Below are 24,979 nucleotides of genomic sequence, written 5' to 3'. Positions count from 1 at the left end.
CACTACACCATTTAAAGTAAGTCTTTATGTTCATTTTTATAAAATTTCAAACATTCTGACAATACTAGTTTTGTGTTTTGCCCAAATTCCATAAGGTTTTACATTTTTAATACTAAGGAGATTTCTGAGTCACTGTCTGGCAAGATTTGGAGCTTTTAACATCTCTGCTGTTAGAAAAGGGACCCATACAAAATTGAAAAGGAAAAAGTGATCAGCGTCAGAAGAAGCTACAGGAGTAGAGCAAACAGAAGGAAAACAGAATTTCTGATTATATAAAAGACAATTTAGAGAAATAAGACATTAAGAATTTTATTTCTTATATCTAAGGAGATATCCTTTTCAATATTTACCCTGTGGCTTTGCTTGGCCTCTGTCTTTCCATTAATCCGCTGGGTGGTCTTGGCTTGACAGAGGACACAGTTTCCCATACAAATTTCTTTATTCTTGTCTCTCGTGGGCAGGTCCACCATGGTAGAGAATGTAGAAAAGCAGAGTTGTAAACCAACCTCTGGATTGACAGAGGAACCTGACCCTCGTCTTCTCATTTTTTTCCCATTAAGTCAATCACAAGTATAAACATTTGCCCACATTATTTGGAGCTGGAAGAGAAGGGAGCAAGCCAGAGGAAAATGAGACATTGGCTTAAGGAAGGTATTTTTTCCTATTTCCCTTTCTGTTCTCTAAGTTTTGCATGTCAGCTGCAGAAATAGATCGCGTATTTTCACTCTAATCCCTGAAGGAAGGGCAGTGGATAGGGTGTGGCAGATACTGCATTGGTTAGTACTGGAAGGCCTTTTTCCAAAAAGGTATGTGGTTATCAGAAAAAACAACCAAAGCATCTTTCCTATTGTTTTACTCGGTAATCAATACAGAGTACTTTTGTGACTAAATGTATGGGGTTATTTTCTCATACCCCAGGCAATCAACTAAGTCTGTAGCAGACACCAGCTGAGTGTTCTCTGATTCAATTCAATGCTGACACTACCTGAAGATAGCATCAGCTCCTATCCGCTGATAGCATCAGCTCCTATCCGCTGAGGCATCAGTCCCACAAGACTGCCCTTCCTCCCACACTTCAGACCCAATCGCAAGCCCCAGGTTGTTTTACCTGTGTTTCTGACTGACTGGCTATATGCTGGGTCCCATGATCCCCTCCTGGGGTTCAATTACTTTACTAGGGCAGCTTGCAGAACTCATAGGAACACTTATGTACATTTGCCAATCTATTGTAAAAAATATTACAGAGGTTACAGATGAAGAGATGTATAGGGCAAGGCACGAGGGAAGGACTAAAGAGCCACCATTCCCTCTCCATGCATACCACCCTCTGGAAAACACTCATTTAGCCAGCTATCCAGAAGCTCTCTGAACCCATTCTTTTTGGGTTTTTATGAAAACTTCAGTAGGTAAGCATGATTAATTAAATCATCAGCCATTGATAATCAACTCAACCCTTAGCTACCATTTTTTCTCCCAAGGTTGGGAGTGGAGCTTAAAGTCCCAGCCCTCTAATCATGCCTTGGTTTTTCCAGGACCAGCCTCCATAATGAAGCTACCTGGGGCAGCCAGCAATCAATCAATGCATTAGTGTACAAAAGGACATATCACTTTGGGCTGGCATGGTAGTTCACACCTGTTGTCCCAGCACTTTGGGAGGCTGAGGCGGGTGGGTCACTTGATGCCAGGAGTTTGAGATCAGCCTGGAGAGTCGCTTGAATCTGGGAGGTAGATGCTGCTGTGAGCTGACATCATGCAACTGCACTCCAGCCTGGGTGACAGAGCAAAACCCTATCTCAAGAAAAAAAGACATATCGCTTTAAAGATTACAAAGATTTTTAAGAGATGTATGCCAGGAAATTGGAGGAAGACCAAATATATATTTCACAATATCACATTAAACTGAACCCTCATTCAATGGTTCACACAAAATTTTAGGGTTTGTGACCAGCCCTACACCAACCTCTCAACTTGATGGTAAGTCAGCTGAGCCCAGAGTGACCTTCCCAAAGTTCTACAAAAACAGGAGATTCAGTTCTACTGAATCTGAACTACTGAGAAATTATTGTCCCTAAAACATACCACATTAACCTCCTGATATGTCAAGATTATCATCATCATAAGTCTTGACTTGATAGTATAGAACAATTGTTCATTTGCTTAACAATGGGAATATGTTCTGAGAAATGTGTTGTAGGGTGATTGTGCAAACTTCATAGAGTGTACTTAAACAAACCTAGATGGTATAGCCTAGTACACACCTAAGTTATACAGTATAGCTTATTGCTCCTAGGCTGTAAACCAACACAGCATGTCGCTATACTGAATACTGTAGGCAACAGCAATACAATAATAAGTGTGTTAGTCTGTTTTCATGCTGCTGATAAAGACATACTAGAGACTGGGCAACTTATAAAAGAAAGAGGTTTAATTGGACTTACAGTTCCACATGGCTGGGGGAAGTCTTACAATCATGGTGGAGGGTGAAAAACACTTCTTATATGGCAGTGGCAAGAGAGAATGAGAAGGAAGCAAAAGCAGAAACCCATGATAAACCCACCAGGCTTTGTGAGACTTATTCACTATCAGGAGAATAGCATGAGAAAGACCAGCCCCCATTATTCAACTACCTCCCTCTGGGTCCCTCCCACAACACGTGAGAATTCTGGGAGATACAATTCAAGTTGAAATTTGAATGGGGACACAGCCAAACCATATCATTCCACCCCTGGCCCCTCCAAATCTCATGTCCTCACATTTCAAAACCAGTCATACCTTCCCAATAGTCCCTCAAATTCTTAACTCATTTCAGCATTAACCCAAAAGTCCACAGTCCAAAGTTTCATCAGAGACAAGGCAGATCCTTTCTGCCTAGGATTCTGTAAAATCAAACACAAGCTAGTTACTTCCTAGATACAATAGGGATACAGGTATTCGGTAAATACAGCGATTTCAAATGGGGAAAATTGGCCAAAAGCAAAGGAGTTACAGAGCCCACAGTAGTCCGAAAGCCAGCAAGGCAGTCAAATTTTAAAGCTCCAAAATGATCTCCTTTGACTCCATGTCTTACATCCAGGTCACGCTAATGCAAGAGTGGGGTTCTCATGGTCTTGGGCAGCTCGGCCTTTGTGGCTTCACAGGGTACAGACTTCCCCCAGCTGCTTTCACAGGCTGGCATTGTCTGTGGTTTTTCCAGGTGCACGGTGCAACCTGCCAGTGGATCTACCATTCTGGGGTCTGGAGGATGGTGGCCCTGTTCTCATAGCTTCACTAGGCAGTGCCCCAGTAGCCTCTATGTGGGAGCTCCTACCCCACATCTCCCTTCCACACTGACCTAGCAGAGATTCTCCATGAGGGCGTTGCCCCTGCAGCAAACTTTTTCCTCGGTGTCCAGGCCTTTCCACACGTCCTCTGAAATCTAGGCAGAAGTTCCCAAACCTCAGTTCCTGACTTCTGTGCACTCGCAGGCTCCAAACCACGTGGAAGCTGCCGAGGCTTGGGGCTTCCACCCTCTGAAGCCGCAGCCCAAGCTGTACTTTGGCCCCTTTCAGCCATGGCTGGAACGGCTGGGACACAGGACACAGGACACCAAGTCCCAGGTCCACAAAACCACATTTTCCTCCTGGGCCTCTGGGCCCATGATGGGAGGGGCTGCTGTTAAACTCTCTGATATGGCCTGAAGACATTTTCCCCATAGTCTTGAGGATTACCTTAGGCTACCTGCTACTTATGCAAATTTCTGCAGCCAGCTTGAATTCCTCCCCAGAAAATGGGTTTTTCTTTTTTATCACATTGTCAGGCTGCAAATTTTCTGAACATTTATACTCTCATTCTTTTATCAAACTGAATACCTTTAACAGTATCCAAGTCACCTCTTGAATGCTTTGCTGCTTAGAAATTTCTTCCACCAGATACCCTAAATCATCTCTCTCAAGTTCAAAGTTCCACAAATCTCTATGGCAGGGGCAAAATGCCAGCAGTCTCTTTGCTAAAACATAACAACAGTCACCTTTTTTCCAGTTCTCAACGAGTTCTTCATCTCCATCTGAGACCACCTCAGCCTGGACCTTAATGCCCATATTGCTATCAGCATTTTGAGCAAAGCCATTCAACAGGTCTCTAGGAGGTTCCAAACTTACCCACATTTTCCTTTCTTCTTCGGAGCCCTCCAAACTGTTCCGACCTCTGCCTGTTACCCAGTTCCAAAGTCTTGTCCTCATTTTTGTGTATCTTTTCAGTAACACCCCACTCTTCTGGTACCAATTTACTGCATTAGTTCATTTTCACACTGCTGATAAAGACATACCCAAGACTGGACAATCTACAAAAGAAAGGTTTAATTGGACTTACAGTTCCACGTGGCTGGGGAAGTTCTCACAATCATGGTGGAGGGAGAAAGGCATTTCTTATGTGGTGGTGGCAAGAGAGAATGAAAAGGAAGCAAAATCAGAAATCCCTGATAAACCCATCATACCTCGTGAGACTTATTCACTATCATGAGAATAGCGCAGGAGAAAGCAGTCCCCACCCCATGATTCAACCACCTTCCCCTGGGTGCCTCCCACAACACGTGGGAATTCTGGGAGATACAATTCAAGTTGAGATTTGAATGGGGACCCAGCCAGACCATATCAGTAAGTATGTATGTATCCAAACATATCTAAACATAGGAAAGTAAACACAGTAGATTTATTATAAATGTAAAGTAAATACAGTAAAATTACATATTATAATGTTATGGGACCACGATTTTATATGTTATCCAGTGACCAAAATATCATTATGTGGCATGTGACTGTATTCTAAGTCTATCCATATTGCTATTTGCTGTGAACCTCAGAACTCTTCAATGTTGAAGGTCCTAGGGATGGAGAAGTTCTTCCTGTCATGAAGGCTCAGCTAGGACTAGCCTTTACAGGTAGACTCCCATTCTGGTTGTCGCTGCTGAAATGGAAACAAGGATAATGAAATAAAACCCATCATGGCTGGATGCAAAAGGCTTTCATCAGCTCCTTCATTCTAGCCCTTTGAACAAAGAGTTAAGCAAGCAACGGGATCCCACTAGGTTTCACCAACCGCCCCCAACACTACCGGCCTTGAACACTGTTTCAAGCAAGCTATCCAAGGGCTGTCCTCTCTTATTGTATAAAAAGGCAGTTAAGAATAGCTTCACCAGAGACTTTGAATTACATGGATTCTGAAAATACTTGAGCTTTCTTCTGTAACGTCCACCCTTGGACAAAGAGTGACTAATTAAGATAAATTTCTAGCTTACATAATGTCCCTTGCACAAGAACATGTTTGCACTCTAGAGTGTTGACACTGGCAAATGGGGCCAGACTTTTGGCAGGTTTTTCAAAAAAACAATGCCAAACTGGCTAACTTCCTATATTTCTCTAGTCTTTTTTGGAAAATACCTAGAACACTTTCCAAGAAATTAGTTTGGGTCATTCAGAGTTTATTCTGGATAATACTGCGTTTATTATTGCATAAGACTCTAAGTCAGCATCAACTCCCCTTCCAGACTCAAGCCAGTTAATGCTGACCTTAACACATCGTCCTTTTTGCTCTGAGAATGAGGCAACTGAAGGTTCTAGGAGGAAATGCAAATTATATTTCTGGGTGACTCAAATTGGCCATGACCTCACTACAAATACTGACGTTTTGAGGGAACTCTCGTTGATAATAAGAGAACAATACTATCTAAATAATTTGAAAAGCTAAGCATATCTATATGTCTGGCTTTTTTCCTGGCTGCTGGAAGTAAGTATGCTAGGAGGGGAAGAGAACAAAGCATGAAGCCATTGCCTGAGTTTGAATCTGGGCATTCATATTTACTTGTTAGTGACATCAGATAGTTTAGTCAGAGACAAAGTGTTCAATGGCCAAGTCTTCATATCAAATTTCAATAAATCCAAGTTCAATTTAAGTATCATTTCATTGTATGTTTGTAGTCCAACAATAATTTAATTACATAACAATTTTATTATTGATTTTTTAATTGACAAAAGATATTTGACCTGCTGCAGGAACAATAATTTATCAGTACTGTTAGATAGGAACAATCTACTATCTACCTACTAAATGAATTTCATGGAAACAATGCCACAAATGGAAGCTTTTTTCTCTGCTTTAATATGCTTTCTGAATATTTTTAGAAGCCAACTTAAAATTTTTCTATATAAAATTAACATTTCCACATTCATCATAAGTTATTGCAGAATTTTACTAACTGCTAGAGTTCCAATATGTAAAGCACATAAGTAGATTTTGACTTTATGTCTGGAATCTACCCTATATTTGAAAATGAATATTCAGTAATTAGTGGTAAATTCAAATAGTATATCCTGTTTGTTTTACTTTCATTATACTAATTAAATTTGATTTTACCTGGTGATTGATATTACCGTTGATCATATACATGTCCAGAAATGCCAAAAGCCTTGAAGGCTATCCAGCCTTCCAAAGCCTAGAGATGAAGTCCAACTCAAAGAACAGAGTTTGGACAAATCCTTAGGCTGACACTAAGCCATATTAGGGCAGGTGGTTTGCTTAACCTTTCTAATCTTTACCCTCTTTATCTGAGAAAATGGTCACCACTTCATCTTTCCACCTTTTACTAAACTGCTGTAAAGAGTTAGACAATAAACTTACTCCCTCTGAATGGTAAATGTTTATATATACACAAAGTACTGTTCTTAGTTATTTTAGAAATGTCAGCACATCTATCATAGAAGCATAGGGGGTGACACACTGTGTTAGTGTGACTGGCTTCTGTAGATGCTTTGTTCCTCAAAATCTCCAGACCAGGTCCCCCATCATTAAGCCATATTTTCCAATGATCACTGTGTCCCTCTCATCCCACAACACAACCCGCTTCAGACTCTGACTGCCTCCTGCCTGGCCTGGATAATTAACCTCATTAATGCACTCTCTGTTCCCAGGCCCCTCTTGACCATTCTGTCCTGAATACCCAGTATCAGATTTTTTTTTTTTTTTTTTTTTTTTTTTGAGACAGTCTCGCTCTGTCACCTAGGTTGGAGTGCAGTGGGACGATCCTGGCTCACTGCAACCTCCACCTCCTGGGTTCAAGCAATTCTCCTGCATCAGACTTCTGAGTAATTGGGATTACGGGTGTGTACCATTGCATCGGCTAATTTTTTGTATTTTTAGTACAGATGGGGTTTCACTATGTTAATCAGGCTGGTCTCAAACTCCTGACCCAAGTGATCTGCCCACCTCAGGCTCCCAAACACTGGGATTACTGGTGTGAACCACCATGCCCAGCCACAGGATCAGATTCTTATCATGTCATTTTACACTCCAGTGGTGCTCCCCACCATTTACTGGATAAAGTCTGAACTGTCTTTGAAGCCCCTTCATAGTCTGGCTTCAGACTACATTTAGAATCTTACTATTCTCTTCCCCACTCCCTATGGTCCAATCAAATCACACCTCTTGTTTTCTTTCCATGTAACTTTTGCCTTTTGTGTTAGCATCTCAGATAGCATCTCTTTTTATGCTGTCCCTTTTATACAAAATACCCTCTTCTTACCCTCTTGATTAAAGAAATCTTGTCTACCTTTCCAGGTTTATTTCATATCCATAGTATGTAGTAGTTTATTATATAGGTACATGTGTATATCAAATATGCATGTATGTGTATGTATATGTATACTTAATTTCATTCCATTCTATAAATAATACAGGCTCTTTTAAAAAATTAATACATAAAACTATAAAGAAGAAAAAAAAATTACCTTGATTCCCAACTTCAGATAGCCACCATGAACATTTTTGTGACCCTCCTTTTTGTATTTCTTTATGTATGAATACATAAAGATATATATTTATCCTGTTATATAAGTGGTGTAAAATCATACCTGTCTTTTTAAATCACATTCAGTTTTATATAGAAACAAAATTTTGGTTTTTGTTTTGTTTATTGCATAGCTCCTTTCTCATGCTGTGCAAACAGTATTCCCTTTGACAAACTCACCACAAGTAACCAATATTAAAAAGTCACTGCTTATTTCCTCATACCTTTTTTATGCACTTATCATCAGATGTACTCTGTTACTGATTGATTTTCAGAGTAGGCTCATAACTAAATATGAGACTCATGAATATGGAAACTCCAATTTAATATAGCATTAATCCATTAAATTTAAAAAAATCTATTTCTTGTATATATGGCCACAAATAAATGTAAGTTTATAAAAATGCATACTTGTCTCACAGTTGTATTTTTTTGCCATCTTTATCTTTCTTTTTTCTGTCTTCTTTTTGCCTCTGTCTACATCTCTATCTCTGTCTCTCTGTCTCTGTCTCTCTCTGTCCGGCATGACATCCTCTTCCTCTAATAGATTCCTTTTAATGGCTACATAATATCACATATTCACATACCACACTTTATTTACTATTTCCCTGTTGATGGCTATGCATTTTCTAGTTTTTTGCATTGAAATAATACTACAGTAAGAATGTGTGTGTGTGTGTGTGTGTGTGTGTGTGTATGCTCTTGATTTAATTTGTTGGATTAGATTTTTAAGTCAAAGGGAATGTATATTTCTATTTTTAATAGATATTAAACTGCTTTCTTAAAAGGCTATGATTAATATTCATATTTCCATTAGGAATGCATGTATGAAAATGATAGCTCATCTTTATAAATTAATCTGAGTCTTATCTAATAGTTAATATGATCTTTTCATTGACCTGTTAATTTGCATTTCCGTGACTACTGGAGAAGATAAAAGTCTCTTCATATGTAAAATGATCATTTAGATTTGCTCCTGTGATTACCCATTCCTATCTTATTGTGTAAATTTCGTATTCTTATCCTCACATTCATGTTGGTGTATCTTTTTCTAATCAAAGCAATTTGTATACTACTGTGGTAGACAGCCTTCTAAAATGGTTCCCAATGACCTGATGTTCATGCTGTCCTGATATTCATGTTGTTTTATAATCCCCTCCTATGAGTGTGGGCTGGATGTAGTGGCTTGCTTCTAAAAATTAGTATATAGCAAAAGTGGTGGGATATCACTTCTATGATTAGGTTACAAAAGACTATGACTTCCACTTCACCAGTTTTCTCTCTGTGGCTGTTCTTTATGCTTGTCTGATGGAGAGGGCTACCTGGCCCAATGAAAGACTCTGAAGCAGAAAACTGGCCTGGTCAACATGGTGAAACCAATCTCTACTAAAAATACAAAAAAATTAGCCAAGCATGGTGGTGGGCATCTGTAATCCCAGCTACTGGGGAGGCTGAAACAGGAGAATCACTTGAACCTGGGAGGCGGAGGCTGCAGTGAGCAGAGATCATGCCACTGCCCTCCAGCCTGGGTGACAGAGCAAGATTCTGTCTCAAAAAAAAAAATGAAGTTTGGGTGGGGGCACAGCTAAACCATATTATTCCACTTCTGGCCCCTCCCAGATCATGTCCTCACATTCAAAACACAATCATGCATTCCCAACAGTCCCCCAAAGTCTTAACTTATTCCATTGTTAACTCAAAAGTCCAAGTCCAAAGTCTCATCTGAGACAAGGCAAGTTCTTTCTGCCTAGGAGCCTGTAAAATCAAAAGCAAGTTAGTTACTTCCTAGATACAATGGGGGTACAGGTATTGATAAATATATATACACCAAATGGGAGAAATTGACCAAAACAAGGGGGCCACAGGCCCCATGCCAGTTCAAAATCCAACAGGGCAGTCATTCAACCTTAAAAGCTCCAAAATGATCTCCTTTGACTCCACGTCTCATATCCAAGTCATGCTGATGCAACAGGTGGGTTCCCATGGCCCTGGGCAGCTCTACCTCTGTGGCTTTGCAGGGTACATCCCCCCTTTAAGCTGCTTCCACAGACTGGCATTGAGTATCTATGGCCTTTGCAGGCACACAGTTCAAGCTGTTGGTGGATCCACCATTCTGAGGTCTGGAGGACGGTGGCCCTCTTCTCACAGCTCCACTAGGCAGTGTCCCAGTGGGTACTCTGTGTGAGGGAGGCTTCAACCCCACATTTCCCTTCCATACTGCCCTAGCAGAGGTTCTCCATGAGGACTCCACCACTGCAGCAAACTTCTGCCTCTACATTCAGGCATTTCCGTACATCCTTGGAAATCCAGGTGGAGGTCCCCAAACCTCATTTCTTGTCTTCTGTGCACCTGCAGGACCAACATCACATGACAGCCGCAAAGGCTTTGGGCTTGAACTCTCTGAAGCAACAGCCTGAGCTGTACCTTGGCCCCTTTTAGCCATGGCTGGAGGGGCTGGGATGCAGGGTACCAAGTCCCTAGGCTGCATACAGCAGTGGGTCCTGGACCTGGCCCAGAAAAACCATTTTTCCCTCCTAGGTCCCTGGGTCTGTGAAAGGAGGGGCTGCTGTGAATGTCTCTGACATGTCCTGGAGACATTTTCCCTATTGTCTTGGTGATTAACATTAGGCTTCTCTTAACTTATGCAAATTTCTGCAGCCAACTTGAATTTCTCCTCAGAAAATGGGATTTTCTTTTCTATCACATTGTGAGGCTACAGATGTTCCAAACTTTTATGCTCTGCTTCCTCTTCAAAGCTTTCATGCTTGGAAATTTCTTCTGCCAGATACCCTAAATCATCTCTCTCAAGTTCAGAGTTCCACAGGTCTCTAATGTGGGAGAAAAAGGTCACCAGACTCTTTGCTAAAACATAACAAGAGTAACCTTCATTCCAGTTCCCAACAAGTTCCTCATCTCCATCTGAGCCCACCTAGTCTGGACTTTATTGTCCATATCACTATCAGCATTTTGGTCAAAGCCATTCAACAAGTCTAGAAAGTTCCAAACTTTCCCATATTTTCCTGTCTTCTTCCGAACCCTCAAACTGTTCCAACCTCTGCTTCTTATCCAGTTCCAAAGTAACTTCCACATTTTTGGGTCTTATTTTCCCAAGAAGGAAACCTTCACATCATGGGCATCCTATTTATTCTTATCACCCGACAGGATTTGCAGGATAATCGCTTAGCACTAGAATATTGATTTCTATATTACTCATCAGTTTTGTTCTTTCTGAGCTGCAGATGAAGATTGCTGGTTGGTTCAGAGGAATAAGCAAGACTAGTGTAAAATGTAGGCAAAAACTTAAAAACAACTAGTGAGTTTAGACTTTCATGATAAATGCATGGTAAGTTTTGGAACACGATTTCTCTCTCTCCAGTCCTCATATTTTTTAAAAAACAAATCATCATAGTACCGAGCGGTTTGCAAAACAGACTTTAGCTTTATACTTGTCCTGATTATTTGCATAAAATACAGCAAGAATAATTATTTATACATAGGCCTTTTGGATTGGCTTTGATGAAATTCTGTTCCACAAGGAATCTCAGATTAAGACTTTTTAAAGCCCAGCCCAGCCATGGGTTTGTATCCTCAAATACCTGTGAGTTGGATGATCCTCTCCTCTTAAGGTCCCAAGATAAACTTGGAGTTCCTAGACCTGTTAGGAAGTGACATTCTTTACTGACCGCACGTCAGGAAACCTGTACAGGGACAGTAGACGACAGTATGAGGCTAGTTTCCCCACAGGGCTTTTATTGACTCTCCAAGTCTAGATTAACTCCTGAAAGGTAAGCATACCCTTCCGATCAAAACCTTGGTAAAATTACCAATTTTTTCCAATTGTGTCCTATTGCAAAATAAAAATGAATTTTTATTGTACTGATACAAACAACTATATTGCCATAGGAATAGACACAGATAGTTTCCAAATTCTAGAGGAACCGGGCAGAGAGAAACAAACATGCTCCAAATCTTGATCCCAGGAGTGCATATCTTATTCAATTATTAAAGGCCATAAAGAGCTCAAAGTAAGTTTCCTTGACTCTGAAAAACAAAACAAGGATCACCGATATTCCAAGAAAAAGTAAAAAAGTTTGCTTCAGCTTTCTGAATTCAGTCCATTTAGTTAACTCTGGTTTTGCTTGATATTTGTGAACATTTCAGCTCTTCATGAGTCTTGTACATTTTCCTTTATTCCAACGTCACAATCTCCAAAGTTACTAGAAACCTGATTGTCTCAAATACAATCAGAAATTGTATTGAGAGCACCTGTCAGAGTCGTATAGCCTATGATAAACCATCTTTTGAAAAGGGTTAAAATAAGACAATTGTCTGTGAATAGCAAAATGTCCAGGGTAGTGAAAGAAACACAATTGACAAAGAAGTTATGGTTTACAATAACAACATAAAAAACTTAATTATGATTGATAGCATATACTCAGACATTAGAATTTTTAAAATCCCATACAATTGTGGAACATATATTAGTATTTAGCAATATATAACCTAAAGATGATTGAGCATCATTTTGGCAATTCCATGTACCTAATCATGCCAGATAATCCTGTTTGTCCCTCTTTTCTGGATACTCAGGGGCCCTCTTTAAGTTCAAAAAGCTACATGCCAGGGAAGACAATTTTGAAACTGAAGTTTGATTTGGGAAGGACTGTTAAATGTTCAAGGTTTAAAACACTTGATATTATAAAAGAGAGTTCCAGATTATCATAAGTGATTTATTTTGCCAAAATGATGACTTGGAAATCTCAAGAAGCAAAAGCATTTTATAACCCCTTTAAATTTAGTTAATATGTTCACACAGACAACCTCTTCTGCAATATTAATTTTCACAATTCTTCCACCACGTCTTTGAACCTTCAGCTTTTTCTATCTAACTCAAAACTGAAGTTCAAAGCTGAACCCCTTTCAAAGCTGAACCAGCCAGCAGTGCAGGATCCCTGGGCCATGAGTCTCAGCACCTACACGGAGGGGAGAGGGAGAGAGAAGCCCCCGCTAGCCTGTCCTTCCCAGAAAAGGAAGGAAAGGGCTTTTCCCGGACCCCACCGGGATTGGGGGCATATTTCCCCCACCCTCAGAAGTTGGAGGATGAAAATGCTTAGGAGGAACAGTGAGAAGTTTTGAGTTCCCATTTCACTCACCACTTCTTAAATCCCCACATTGCATGCCAAAATGTTGCGGGTCTTTCTTTTCCTTAGTTCAGCTAAAGATGCGGTTCTTGTCCCTCCCATGGCCATGAAAATTTAGGCTGACAGATAGCTTAAAGGGTGTATAAAGCAGGGTTTTATTGAATTAAAAAGGAAAAAAGGGTGAAACACCCTGGGCTAGAGCACTTCCGGCCTGGCAGTTTGAATCCTAGATTCCACACAGGAAGAGGAGGGGCCAGGTTCCTCCCTGGGAGCTTCTGAGTCTCCAACTCTGGGCAGGCAGGTTGGAGTTTCTCCGGGGTTCACCCTCCTACCTGGCTGTCTCGCAAGGACAACGGTGGCAGGGAACCCTAATGAAAACCGTGATGGAGAGGACACTTTTAACCTGAGAGACATGAAGGGTAAGAGCCTTGAAAATCCAACAAGAGAAGTCCCAGACAGAGGAAACATTCTGGGTAACTTTCTGGTGAGCGTGAGCATGACACAATTGAGAAAATGAACAGGGAACAATTGAGAAACCGAACAGGGAAAGATTAATGGTCTAGAGCTCTAAGTATATGTGAGCAGCAAGAGCTGAGCTGTTGAGGTAGTAGGCACCAGGTGGTGGAGAACATCATAAACGATGTAGTAGAATTAACACTGTATCTTTATAGGAAAAGAGCAATAGAAGGATTTCAAGATTGAGAGTGTCATGAAGAAATCTGTATTTTAGAAGTTACTCAACTTACAGTTTGGTGAATGGATTAGAGCAAAAATTAAATTGAGGAGACCACTTAAAAGACTGACTAAGTCAGGTTTCAGAATTGCAAAGAACCTTAGCTAATTTAAAAAGGTAGGCTAGGGCCAGGTGCGGTGGTTCATGCCTGTAATCCCAACACTTTGGGAGGCTGAGGTGTGAGGATCTCTTGAGCCCAGCAATTCAAGACAAGCCTGGGCAATATGGTGAAACCCTGTCTCTACAACAAAAATACAAAAAATTAGCCAGGCACGGTGGCAAATGCCTGTAGTCCCATCTACCTAGGAGGCTGAAGTGGGAGGGTCACCTGAGCCGGGAGGTGCCACTGCCACTCCAGCCTGGGCAACAGGGTGAGATCTTGTCTCAAAGTTTGACTAGGAAGGTAAGATAATATAACAGTGAGTGGAGAGGACATCGGGTCAAAAAAGTTTTTTTTTGTTGGATTTTTAATTTTGTTAACACAGGAAAGAGCTAGTTCTGAATAAATGTCTTAAGATACATAAAATATAGCAAACCAAAATTGTTATAGGCTAATAATTTGAACCCTCAACACAGTGATTTTTAAAAAATATTTGGCTAATATTAAGGGGGACGGGAAAACTGAATTTTAATGTAAGGAAAATGGCATACCTTATTTTTTATTAAAATTCCGATTTAAAGGAGTTCAAGCACTGAACATTATACAGCATTTAACTTATTTGGAATTGTCTTATAGTTAAGGTTTTTTTTTTTTTTTTTTACTCAAAACTGGATATTTACTCATTCCAAATCTCTATGGATAGAAGTAACTTAAGCATGTTATCTACAGGTTTTGTTCAAAATATTTTTAAGTTCTTTATTCCTAGATTCATGTTGGCAAGTTTTCCAGTTTTTCTGGAGTTCTTAGTTTCTGTTGTAATTTTCAAAATCAGGTCATATTTTGGGTGCATTTATCAGATAAGTCACTCTCTCCTGGAAAACAGTATTACTCTTTATGTTACAATATACTCTACATTACAAGGATGGCAACTCATGTTGCAGGTAGGTTGTAAAGTCAAAGTGCTAAGTGATGTTTTCTCAAATTCGTCCTTGGGTAATACCTTATATTAAATATAAAGTGGAGTGTCTGTGGTTTGGTATATACACTGCTCTATGGTAATATGCATGTATATGTGTGTAAACTAGACAGTAATGGCAAGGATATAATTACCTGTACATAAGCAAAATATAACTCTAGAATATTTTTAGTTATGAGATAACAAGATGAGGAGAATGAAAGTATTTTTTAAAAAAAGGAAAAACAATAATGCTAAATACACCCTATACATTCAGAATATCTTTGTGTGACTCTGAGGATAATGTGATTCACAATGACTGATGCTAACAGTAATGATCACTCCAGTGTCTGTGTGATGAAGAATTAATTAACGAAGATGGGCCTTGTACACACTCTAGGGATTAGTTTTTCTCCTTCCTGACATCACTATTTTGGGTCATATGAGCAGTGAGGGGACCAGCAGGCAGAATTGCCCATAATATTTAAATTGTTATTTGCTCAGCTCTCACTTGTATTCTCTCTTTAGTGGCGCACATGTAATTAATTTTATATAATCAAATACACGTTTGATGTTTCTCCGCTGTGTTGGGCTCGAGGATTTCATTTGCCTCCAAACAGTTGTCAGCTGGCCAACTTCAGGGCTAGTGACAACACTATGGTTCTACTTATACATCCTTGCATCCTGCAGTGGGAAACATCACAAAAACTCATTCGTGAGGGACCAGAGTCAGAGGAATATGCTGCTTTGTTTTATTTTGTTTGGTTTAAATTTCTATTAAGAAAAAGGTCAATTTATGCTTTGCTTATATAGGAAAGCCGAAATTAACTGGTACTGTATTTCTCTAATAATTTATTTCAGAGATGCTTTTCACGTCTTACAAATGGGCATGCCAGGCTGCTGCTCAGGTGATACGTCTCTTGAACCAGCTCTGAAGATGTGAAAATGATCAGTGCAAGATCCCTGAGATGCTGAGATACGATGGGATGGAGGAAAATGGCGTTTCATAGGCGGAGAAGCTCTTTGTCAAATGTGAGGAGTGAAGTCAGACAGAAGCATGAAAACAGGTAGGTGCAGAGATGTGGAGAGTTCCCATTTGCTGAGACAGGTGAGAGAGTCAGAAGTTTGACAGGAATTTTGGCATGGAAATGGGAAGACACAAGGGAAACAAAGAAGATTGCCAGGCTGTTTGATCTGAGAGCCCAGCTGAAGGTGATTATCATGCTTTTATGAGGACAGCACTCTGACCAGTTGTCGATCTTGCTGTAACAGCGTTAGCAGCCTGAGTTAAGGTACAGAAGAGATTTTCATTTCAGAAAAAAAGTATTTAGGAAGGAAGCTATCAGAAACCCGAGGAGAGAACCGAATTACAAAAGACTAAGTAGTTAAGACATCAAGGTAAATGTCTTAGATTATTCCTGCTGTTATAACAAAGTACCTTAGACTGGTAACTTATAAATAGTAGAAATTTTATTTCTCACTGTTCTGAAGCCTGGGAAGTCCAAGATCAAGGTGCCAGCAGATTCCGTGTCTGGTGTGGGTTTGTTCTCTGCTTCCAAGACGGCACCTTCTTACTGCATCCTCACATGGCAAAAGGGCCAAAGGGCCAGTTCGTCTTCTGAATCCTCCTTTTTCTTTTTTGAGATGGAGTGTCACACTGTTGCCTGGGCAGGAGTGCAGCGGCAGGATCTCAGCTCACTGCAACCTCCACCTCCCAGGTTCAAGCAATTCTCCTGCCTCAGCCTCCCAAGTAGCTGGGATTATAGGCACTCGCCACTATACCAAGCTAATTTTTTGTATTTTTGGTAGAGATGGGATTTCACCATGTTGGCCGGGCTGGTCTTGAACTCCTGACCTCGTGATTTGCCCACCTTGGCCTCCCAAAGTGCTGGGATTACAGGCATGAGCCACTGTACTCAACCCTGAAGCCTCTTGTATGAGGGCATTCATCTCATTCATGAGTTCTTAGCCCTCATGACTTGATCACTTCCTAAAAAGCCCACCTGGTAACACCACCACAGTGGGGATTAAGTTTCAACATGAATTTTGAAGGGACACAAACACCCAAACCCTAGCAGTAGGTTGATTAGAGAGTCAGACAGAGGTAAGTGTCTCTAAGGCAGTGGGGCATAGGTGTCAAGGCCCCTGGAGTGCTGACCATGTGGAACTGCAACAGTCATGAAGCTGCAGTCATTAGCGTAACTGACAAAAGCTGTACAGCATAAAAAGACTGTTTAATTGTATGCCGAGTCCATAATTTTTGCAACATGTAGCCCTAAGTTTGTTCCAATTGCAAATATTAGTCATAAATTTTATGATCCAAATAGTGATTTCTATTTGAGCACCGGGAAGTCTAAGCATAACAGGTTGACTTGAGGAGGAAGAGTCCCATTTCCTCCTGGGAACTGAAGGGCTTCTAATAGATGGTTCACTGCCCCTTTAGACAGATCTTAAGGGATTAAGTCAGCCCACGAAACACGGCTATCGCTATGCGACTCACTCAGGAAAGCATGCTGGGACAGATGTCCTACCCCAGAGCGTACTTTTAGTCAAGGCTCAGGGAATACTCATAAAAAAAGTCCTCTTTTCTTGGTCGCAGAATACTGAGGTGAATAAAAATCTTTACTTAAAATAAATGGCATGGGAGAACAGGAAACCGGGCACTGGTCCTTGTTCTGATACTTTCTGTGGAACATAGAGGAAATTCTTTCATCTAGGGGCTGAATGGTGCAACGGTTTTGTTTTTGGACTCGGAAGCCCCATGCTGTGGGTTCAGTCCCACCACCTCCATTGATGATAGCAGCTATATGACTGGGAAGTGTTATTCAAGCTCTTGTATCCTCATTTACTTATCTATACAATAGAAATAATACCGGTTATGGGTATTAAATGAGTTAATATTTGCTAAGGTACGGTGCTTACCACTTAGTGGTAAAGTCTGATGCTTGTATGGGCCTGTTTTCTCTAAAATGAAGTTCTTGGACTGCTATCCTTTTTTAGCTCTGGAGCACTAGAATTCTTTGATGAAAATAATTTTTTATTATTGTTTCATGGTAGGAGTCAGCACATTTTGCTGTGAAGATCTAGAATCTCTGGCATTACTACTCAATTCTGATATTGTAGTGTGAAAGCAACCACAGACAGTACTTGAAAGAATGGCATGGCTGTGTTGCAACAAAACATTATTTACAAAACTGGGCCGTGGCTGAGAGTCAACACATGGGCAGTTACGTGCTGACCTTTGTTGTAGAGAATAAAAATATGTGGAGAAAAGAAGTGAAATGCAATTTGTGGTGAAAAAGGGACACAGCAAATCATGTACTGTAGAATTGTATAAGCTTAGAACATATTTGTTTAGCCCAAAAACTTTTCTTATATTGAGCATATGAAAGAAAGCAGATGCCCCACAACAAAGGCGGATAACAGAAATACAAGAAGCAGCATTCATAAGCAGAAATGTTTATAAACACAGGCATAAATAGATAAAATAAGTGATATGGAAAATGGCCCAGAAATTCATATTTGCTACAAGTTGAAAGAAGACAGGAAGGTGAAAATCATGCAAAAAGCATGAGAAGCTAAGGGTGCAGCAAGGAGCTAATATTCCTTTTGACTCCATAATTAAGGAGACATGCATTACCCCAGCTCAGTCATTGGCAGAGTGATTACTCAAACTTCAAATCACTTTTGATCTGATACGGTCATCTGAATATCACATGACTGAACTGTGGGCTACTCTCCTTATTAAGTTATCCCAGTGACTAGTTACCCAGCAATCAGACCTTCATGGCATCTGGCATCTTGATAAACAATATTTAACTTTATGGCAGCTGTACTTTTCATGAGCACCAACTGAAATTATGTTGGGAAAAGACAAGGAAGAAAAATGCAATGAGTGAAAAAGAGGCAGGAAACAAGAAAGGTACAAATAAAGAAATGCTAGTGCAGCAGTGTAAAATTAGAGTCCAATGCCTCATTGGGGCATCACCCTGGGAGATCTGGAAAATCACACACATGCTAGAGCAAAGATCCTCACCATCCCAAGGCCCGTTGCAGCCCGCCCGCCACCCCCAGCTGCTCTACAGATGTCTTTGTGCCACACTTCATTTCTCTCTGCTGCCAGGGATCCCCCGGGGTGTTTCTCTTAACTAGAGTTTATTCATTCTAGAAAGAGCAAACAGGATAATATTTGAGCAAATAATTTATTCTTTGTCTTTTTCCTTCTTCTTATTTCAAACATCCTAATACATGACAGAAAACTCGATATCAAAGACCTTTCCTATCTTGTGCCAAGGCTTAAACCCTTTGAAGAAATTGTGCCAGAGAGAAAAGATAGTGACTTTCAAATCTAGCAGAAAAAGAAGGCAGAGATTTCCAGAGGCAGTGGAAGGAGATGAATGTGAGAGTTTCTCTAATGTTAGGGATCCACATCCTGCTCTGTGGTCAACCCTGACAAAGGGAAGAGACCCCAAAGATGGTTGCAGAGGGCACCTATGGTCCTAGAATCCAGTGCCCTCAAGTTGACTGCTAGGGCTGATGGCCCTGACTGGACTGTAGCAACAGGTGTATCAGTAGAACCATAGCCCTTGACCAGAGAAACCAGTCTGATGTTCTGAATGACAGTACTTAAGTTTTTACACAGTCCTTGGAGGTAAGGAGTCCCAGTGAGGACTAAAATTATGTTTTCTGCCAGCCTTGATGGAGGAGGAGCCAGTGCCTGTTTCAGTTGATTTAAATATATTAAGAAACATAGTGACTCTTGCAAAATAACATCTACTGGCTGATACTCATATATCAACAAATATTTAGGAATGCGGGCTGCGGAGGAAGAGGAACTTTCCTATTCTAATTGGTACAATCTCGAATCTGAACCAGCAGGCTCTCTGAAGATCAGATTAGGTGTGTGGAGGCGGTGTGACCACAGTGGCTGAGAAAGAGCAGAGGGCTGCCCTATAAATCCTTCAGGGGGTAAATGAGGGCCCAGAAAAATATGGAGAGTGGGTGGAGTAACATAATTGAAAACAGCTTGGAAAAGTGAGCCTAATTTATTTTTTAACTAAAAATGAGTAAAATGTCTTTTCAAGAACTGGATATAAAAATGAAACAAAGAGATAAAGAAAACTCACTATATTTAGTTGTTCACACACACACACACACACACACACACACACACAGCACATGTTAATACAGTAGCCATGTAATACATTAAGAAAATCTTCTTTTCCTGTACTTTTAACAAGTTATCCAGTTGTGCGATGATCCAGTGCTTGGAGACCGGGGAAGCAAAAGTCTTCGTGACCGGCTAATAGACCTTAAGAACGTGTAGACCCATTTTACTGGAAAGCAAAACTACTCGGGGTGGAAGTAGACTGTGTGGCCTCCTCTGTCTGCAAACGCTGTGATTTCTTGAGGAAAGCACTCAGAGCAGAGGAAGGGAGAAAGACACTGTCCCAGCAGGCCAGGTTAGCTGAGAGCCTTGGCAATCTGGACAGCTAATGTGGTAAACCATTTTCACACCCGCTTTCTGACCCAGCTTTCATTTCCAGTGAGATCGAAGGGATCTAGGTAGCAAGTCACTTGCTTAATCCGTAGATTTGGTGTAGTCTTCATCGTTATAAATTATACCAGTTTCTTTACATAATGTACCTTATTTAACTATGAGAATCGCACATGATGTTAGGCTCATTGTACGTATGTTGAGCATACGCAATTCCCCAGAGTGACTAGTAGAGTAATTCAAACCAGGTTCTCTGGATGCTGAACTCACACACTTCTTTGTAATGCTGCTTCTAAGAGCACAGCAATATTTCTTTCACCTGCATTCCAAAGAGGTGGCACCAGTTGTGGGAAAAGATCAAGGTCAGGATGCCACTCATACAAGGTCATGTGAAGGAAAATAAAAAGGTCCTTTTTTTTTCTGATTTTTAAATTTTTTTAAATTTATTTTATTGCATTTTAGGTTTTGGTGTACGTGTGAAGAACATGCAAGATTGTTGCATAGGTACACACGTGGCAGTGTGATTTGCTGCCTTCTTCCCCATCACCTACATCTGGCATCTCTCCCCTTGCTGTCTCTCCCCAATTCCCCACCCCCCACCGTCCCTCCCCTATTTCCCCCCAACAGACCCCAGTGTGTAGTGCTCCCCTGAGAAATGCAAATCAAAACTATATTGAGATACCATCTCATGCCAGTTAGAATGGCAATCATTAAAAAATCTGAAGACAACAGATGCTGGAGAGGATGTGGAGAAATAGGAACACGTTTACACTGTTGGTGGGAGTGTAAATTAGTTCAACCATTGTGGAAGACAGTGTGGCGATTCCTCAAGGACCTAGAAATAGAAATTCCATTTGACCCAGCAATCCCATTACTGGGTATATATCCAAAGGATTATAAATCGTTCTACTGTAAGGACACATGCACACGAATGTTCATTGCAGCACTGTTTACAAAAGGTCCTTTTTGAAATAATTAAGAATGTCTAATACTTAGCACCTGGAAAATATGAATTTATTTTTGTTATGTTAATATACTCATTATTAAAGCCCAGTTCTGCACTGGGAAGTCCAATTCATGAACAGGCTTTGAAAAGATGAATCTAGACAAAACCACTGATTTAGTTTTATAAAACTACATTAATTACCATTATAATGAGAGAAAACATGCATGAAGGTTAGAAGGCAGCAAAGTGAATCTTTTCTATTTGAAGAATTAGGTATCCTTAGTACACAGGGATTATCCATTATCTGCAAATATGTTATTAAATTTTCTCTTTATGCATCCATCCTTCTTTTTTTTTCCTTATGAAAACTGTCGCAGGTGTGGTCTTAAGATACCTGCAGTGTTCAAAAGAAGGAATATATTTTTCTACTCCTGCAATGTAATCGAACCATCAACAGAGAAACTAAAGCCCAATCATTCCATTATGTTTTTTATATTAGCATACTGGTAGCTAAAGTTGATCTTTGTTTATTGGTTTAGTCATTCAGTCAAAAAATATTTAATGGGCATCCAATATGTCCCAGCCACTGAAGAAACAGAGTTCAATCAAATGTTGGTCCCTGCCTACATGAAGCTGAGTTTTGTAGTGTAGGTGCATGGAACAACAAAGAATTAGGAAGATATTTTGAAATACTATGAGAAGTCGCCTTCTTTCTCAGAAAATCTTTTCTACTTTGTGGTCTTTTCACCATTTAACCAGGCAGAGAAACTTAGGTTGATTGCCTCAGAGAAGAAAATACACGAAAGAATCCAGCCAGAACAGAGTCAAATTACTGGCTAAGAATATAAAAAGAAAGCCTGGAAAGCTTTTATTTCTAAGAGTCTGGCCTTTGGGGGAAAGGGAGTGGAGTTTATCTTTTGTTTTATTTATTTTATTTCATTTATTTTCAAATTCTGAAACCTTGGCTCTGCCTCAATAGAGTAAATCCTGAAAGACTGACCAGTTTTTACCAAAAACCAGGGCATTGGGTTGAATGTATAAAATGCTTTCCTGCCTCTGAGGAGACAAGACCCTTTCTGAGTTGAGGGAGAGGTTGAGCTTTGAGAAGGTTGAGAAAGCAGAGCTAGAGTGTTGACATATTAATGGAGGGTCTGAAACCTCTGCCTGGGGGCAGAGGAGATAGAAGGGTGTCACCTAGAAACATTCAGGTCTGAGAGAAGGTGCCCCATTTTCCATCTGGAGTAGCCCTGCTGGCCTTCTGTTTGGTCATTGCCTCTGCCAAACTACATGTTAAGTATTTTTAACATTTTCCTTACACTGGGGAGTTTCAGTGGGTTTTCATCGGGGGGTAGCATGATGTGACTTGTATTTTGAAAGATCGCTGAGTGAAGATGAAAAGGATAGACTGGAGGAGGAATGCCCAGAGACCCGTAGAAAAACTTAGAAGCAGTGGTCCAGGCTTGAGAGGATGGCAGTCCCAGTCGAGAAGTGTCAGGACTGACTCATGTTCACTTCTCAGGGAGAGAAAGGAGAGAGATTGTGGGACTGCTCCCAGATGGCTGGCACAGTGGGCTGGATGGTGGTGCCATTAACAGGTAGACAATTCAGGAGAAGGAGGGGGTTTAGGAAGGGAGATAATGAGTTCAGTTTTCATCTAGATGTGCTATGAAATCTTAAAAGTCCTTGAGAAATTGGAGAAATGTGAACTGATTGATAATAAGGTAAGGAGGATTTGAAGCTAGTGGAACAAATAAACCCACTGTGTTTATTAATGAATCGTGATGCCTCTCACGGGAGGTCTCTGGTGTTCTACAGGAGGGCTCTGCCCTTGGCCTATTTTTCCAAGAACTTGGATGTAGACACAGAAGAGAATGCTCATCAAATTGGTGTATGATGTAAATCTTGAAGAAATAGATATTATAATAGATGACAGAATTAAAAATTCAGAAGGCTGAGGCAATTGTCTGAAAATGACAGGATGACACTTAGAATAAATATAAGGTCTTGCATTTAGGTTTAAAGCAAAATGAATGGCGCAGTTACAGGATCTGAAGGCCTGGCTTGGTAGCAATTTCTCCCAACAATTAAATCAGGATTTTTGTTGGCTTAAAGTTTATGATGAATCAACAGTGTGATATAGCCAGTTAAAGGCAACCCCCTCTCCAGATGTGATGAAGAAGAGTTTAGAAGACCCATTTCCTAGCAAAGTTTCCTCAGTTTTTCAAAATTCAATGTTTTTTAGAATAAAAATAAATAAGCCACAGATTAAAATCCAAGGCTTTTGGTCATTTATTCCAAACACACAAGGCAGGGAATTGCTCTCACTTGGTGGCTTTATGTCCCTGATTGCATCAATTCATCCAGAGACAACTCGTGCCCACTGAATAGATATGTGCTTTCCTGCATTTTCCAGGTCCTTTCAGCTGGATTGGGACCATGTGACAGAGTTCTGGCAGATAGGAATGAGAGCAGAAGTGATACGCACTTCCAGTCCTAGGTTCCTGTTTCTGTGTGTCCCTTATCTTCCTTCTTCCTGATCAGGTGAACTTGAGGTCACATGTTGAGGTGCTGGCAGACAAGATGGAGAGAGCCTTGACTCCTAAGTCACTGGATAGTAGAGAGCTCTGCTGACCCACATGACTTCACATGAGCAAGAAACAAACTTCTGCAGTTATTGAACACCTGCAGTTTAGGGGTGTCTCTATTGTTGTCACTAGCATACCACCCCAACCTTAATAGCATTTATCCTTGAACATTTCTGGTTTATCCTTGAACATCACCTGGGAAAGGTGTAGCAATGGCTTAGCCCTTATACTTCTCTACTAGGAACTTTTGAGAAACTCTGCCTGTGGCCACAGTTTTGAGCTTTTTTGGTGGAGCATTAAAAACATTTATTCGTAAAATGTAACACACTTTGTGGATTGTCCCAAAGAATGATCTTATATTGGTTCAGGGTTTTGATGGACTCTAGGGTCCCTTCCAGTTCATGAAGTAGAACATAAATTATAATGTAAGTATAATGGAGGAAATCTTAGAGGCCATCTAATGCTACCAAATACCAGACTTTATAGAGCAGGAAATTGAGCCTGAGAGAGTTTGAGATATTTATCCCAGGTTTCTTTGATCTCTTGATTTCCATTTTCAGTGTTCTTCCCAGCATATTGTTTTAAAATTATAGTATTTAAAAGCAAACAATGACAACAACAGCTCTCTTGATTCTTTTTACCTTGCAAGGAGCTGATTCCTTTCTCCTGGACCTCTTCCATCATTATGACTCCATTAAAGGGGATAGGAAGGTGTCCGCAGGAACAAAGAGAAGAAAGAAAATGTATAGCAGATGGTAAATCTGTGCAAGCATAGAGCCTGCATTATTCTCATACTACATAAACTTTCGTGGTCTTTCCCCTCTTCTTCGTCAACCCCTTTTCCTATCAAACACATACACACCCTACAAAATCTTTCTGGAACAGATATCTTCTTTCTCGCTCCAGTTTAAACTTAGTCTAGGACAGTGATATTTTTAGTCCAGTTGAGTTTTTATAATCTTAACCCCAGAGTATCCTTATCTCAAGGATCTCTCCCTATTCTCCACCCCCTAGTTTTAACCCTTTGCTGCAGAGCTTGGAAAGAGGCTTATTGGAATGATGATCCCTTGGTTGGACCAGGGTCTCCCTCAGTGCCTGTCATCATCTGCCAGGCTCTCACACAGGGTAGCCATTGGTAGCTCCATGGTGGACAGATGTCCAGCTTGTGCTCACCATGTTGGGAAGCCAAGTGGTTAGTGTCATTTT

At 40.5% G+C, this 24,979-nt stretch overlaps 1 long non-coding RNA gene across 1 annotated transcript in view; it reads left to right on the top strand.

Moving 5' to 3' along the window:
• Positions 1-13,242: 13,242 nt before the first annotated feature.
• The window catches only part of LOC116549194, a 60,281-nt gene continuing 48,544 nt past the window's right edge, over positions 13,243-24,979 (top strand). The window contains exons 1-2 of the long non-coding RNA XR_004267744.1: positions 13,243-13,376; positions 15,607-15,812. This is a non-coding gene — a long non-coding RNA (uncharacterized LOC116549194). The remainder of the gene's footprint in view (positions 13,377-15,606; positions 15,813-24,979) is intronic.

Source organism: Sapajus apella, unplaced genomic scaffold (genome assembly GCF_009761245.1).
Source record: "Sapajus apella isolate SASKATOON/1434 unplaced genomic scaffold, GSC_monkey_1.0 scaffold1, whole genome shotgun sequence".
NCBI lineage: Eukaryota > Metazoa > Chordata > Mammalia > Primates > Cebidae > Sapajus > Sapajus apella.
This window is presented reverse-complemented; position numbering and strand designations above follow the sequence as displayed.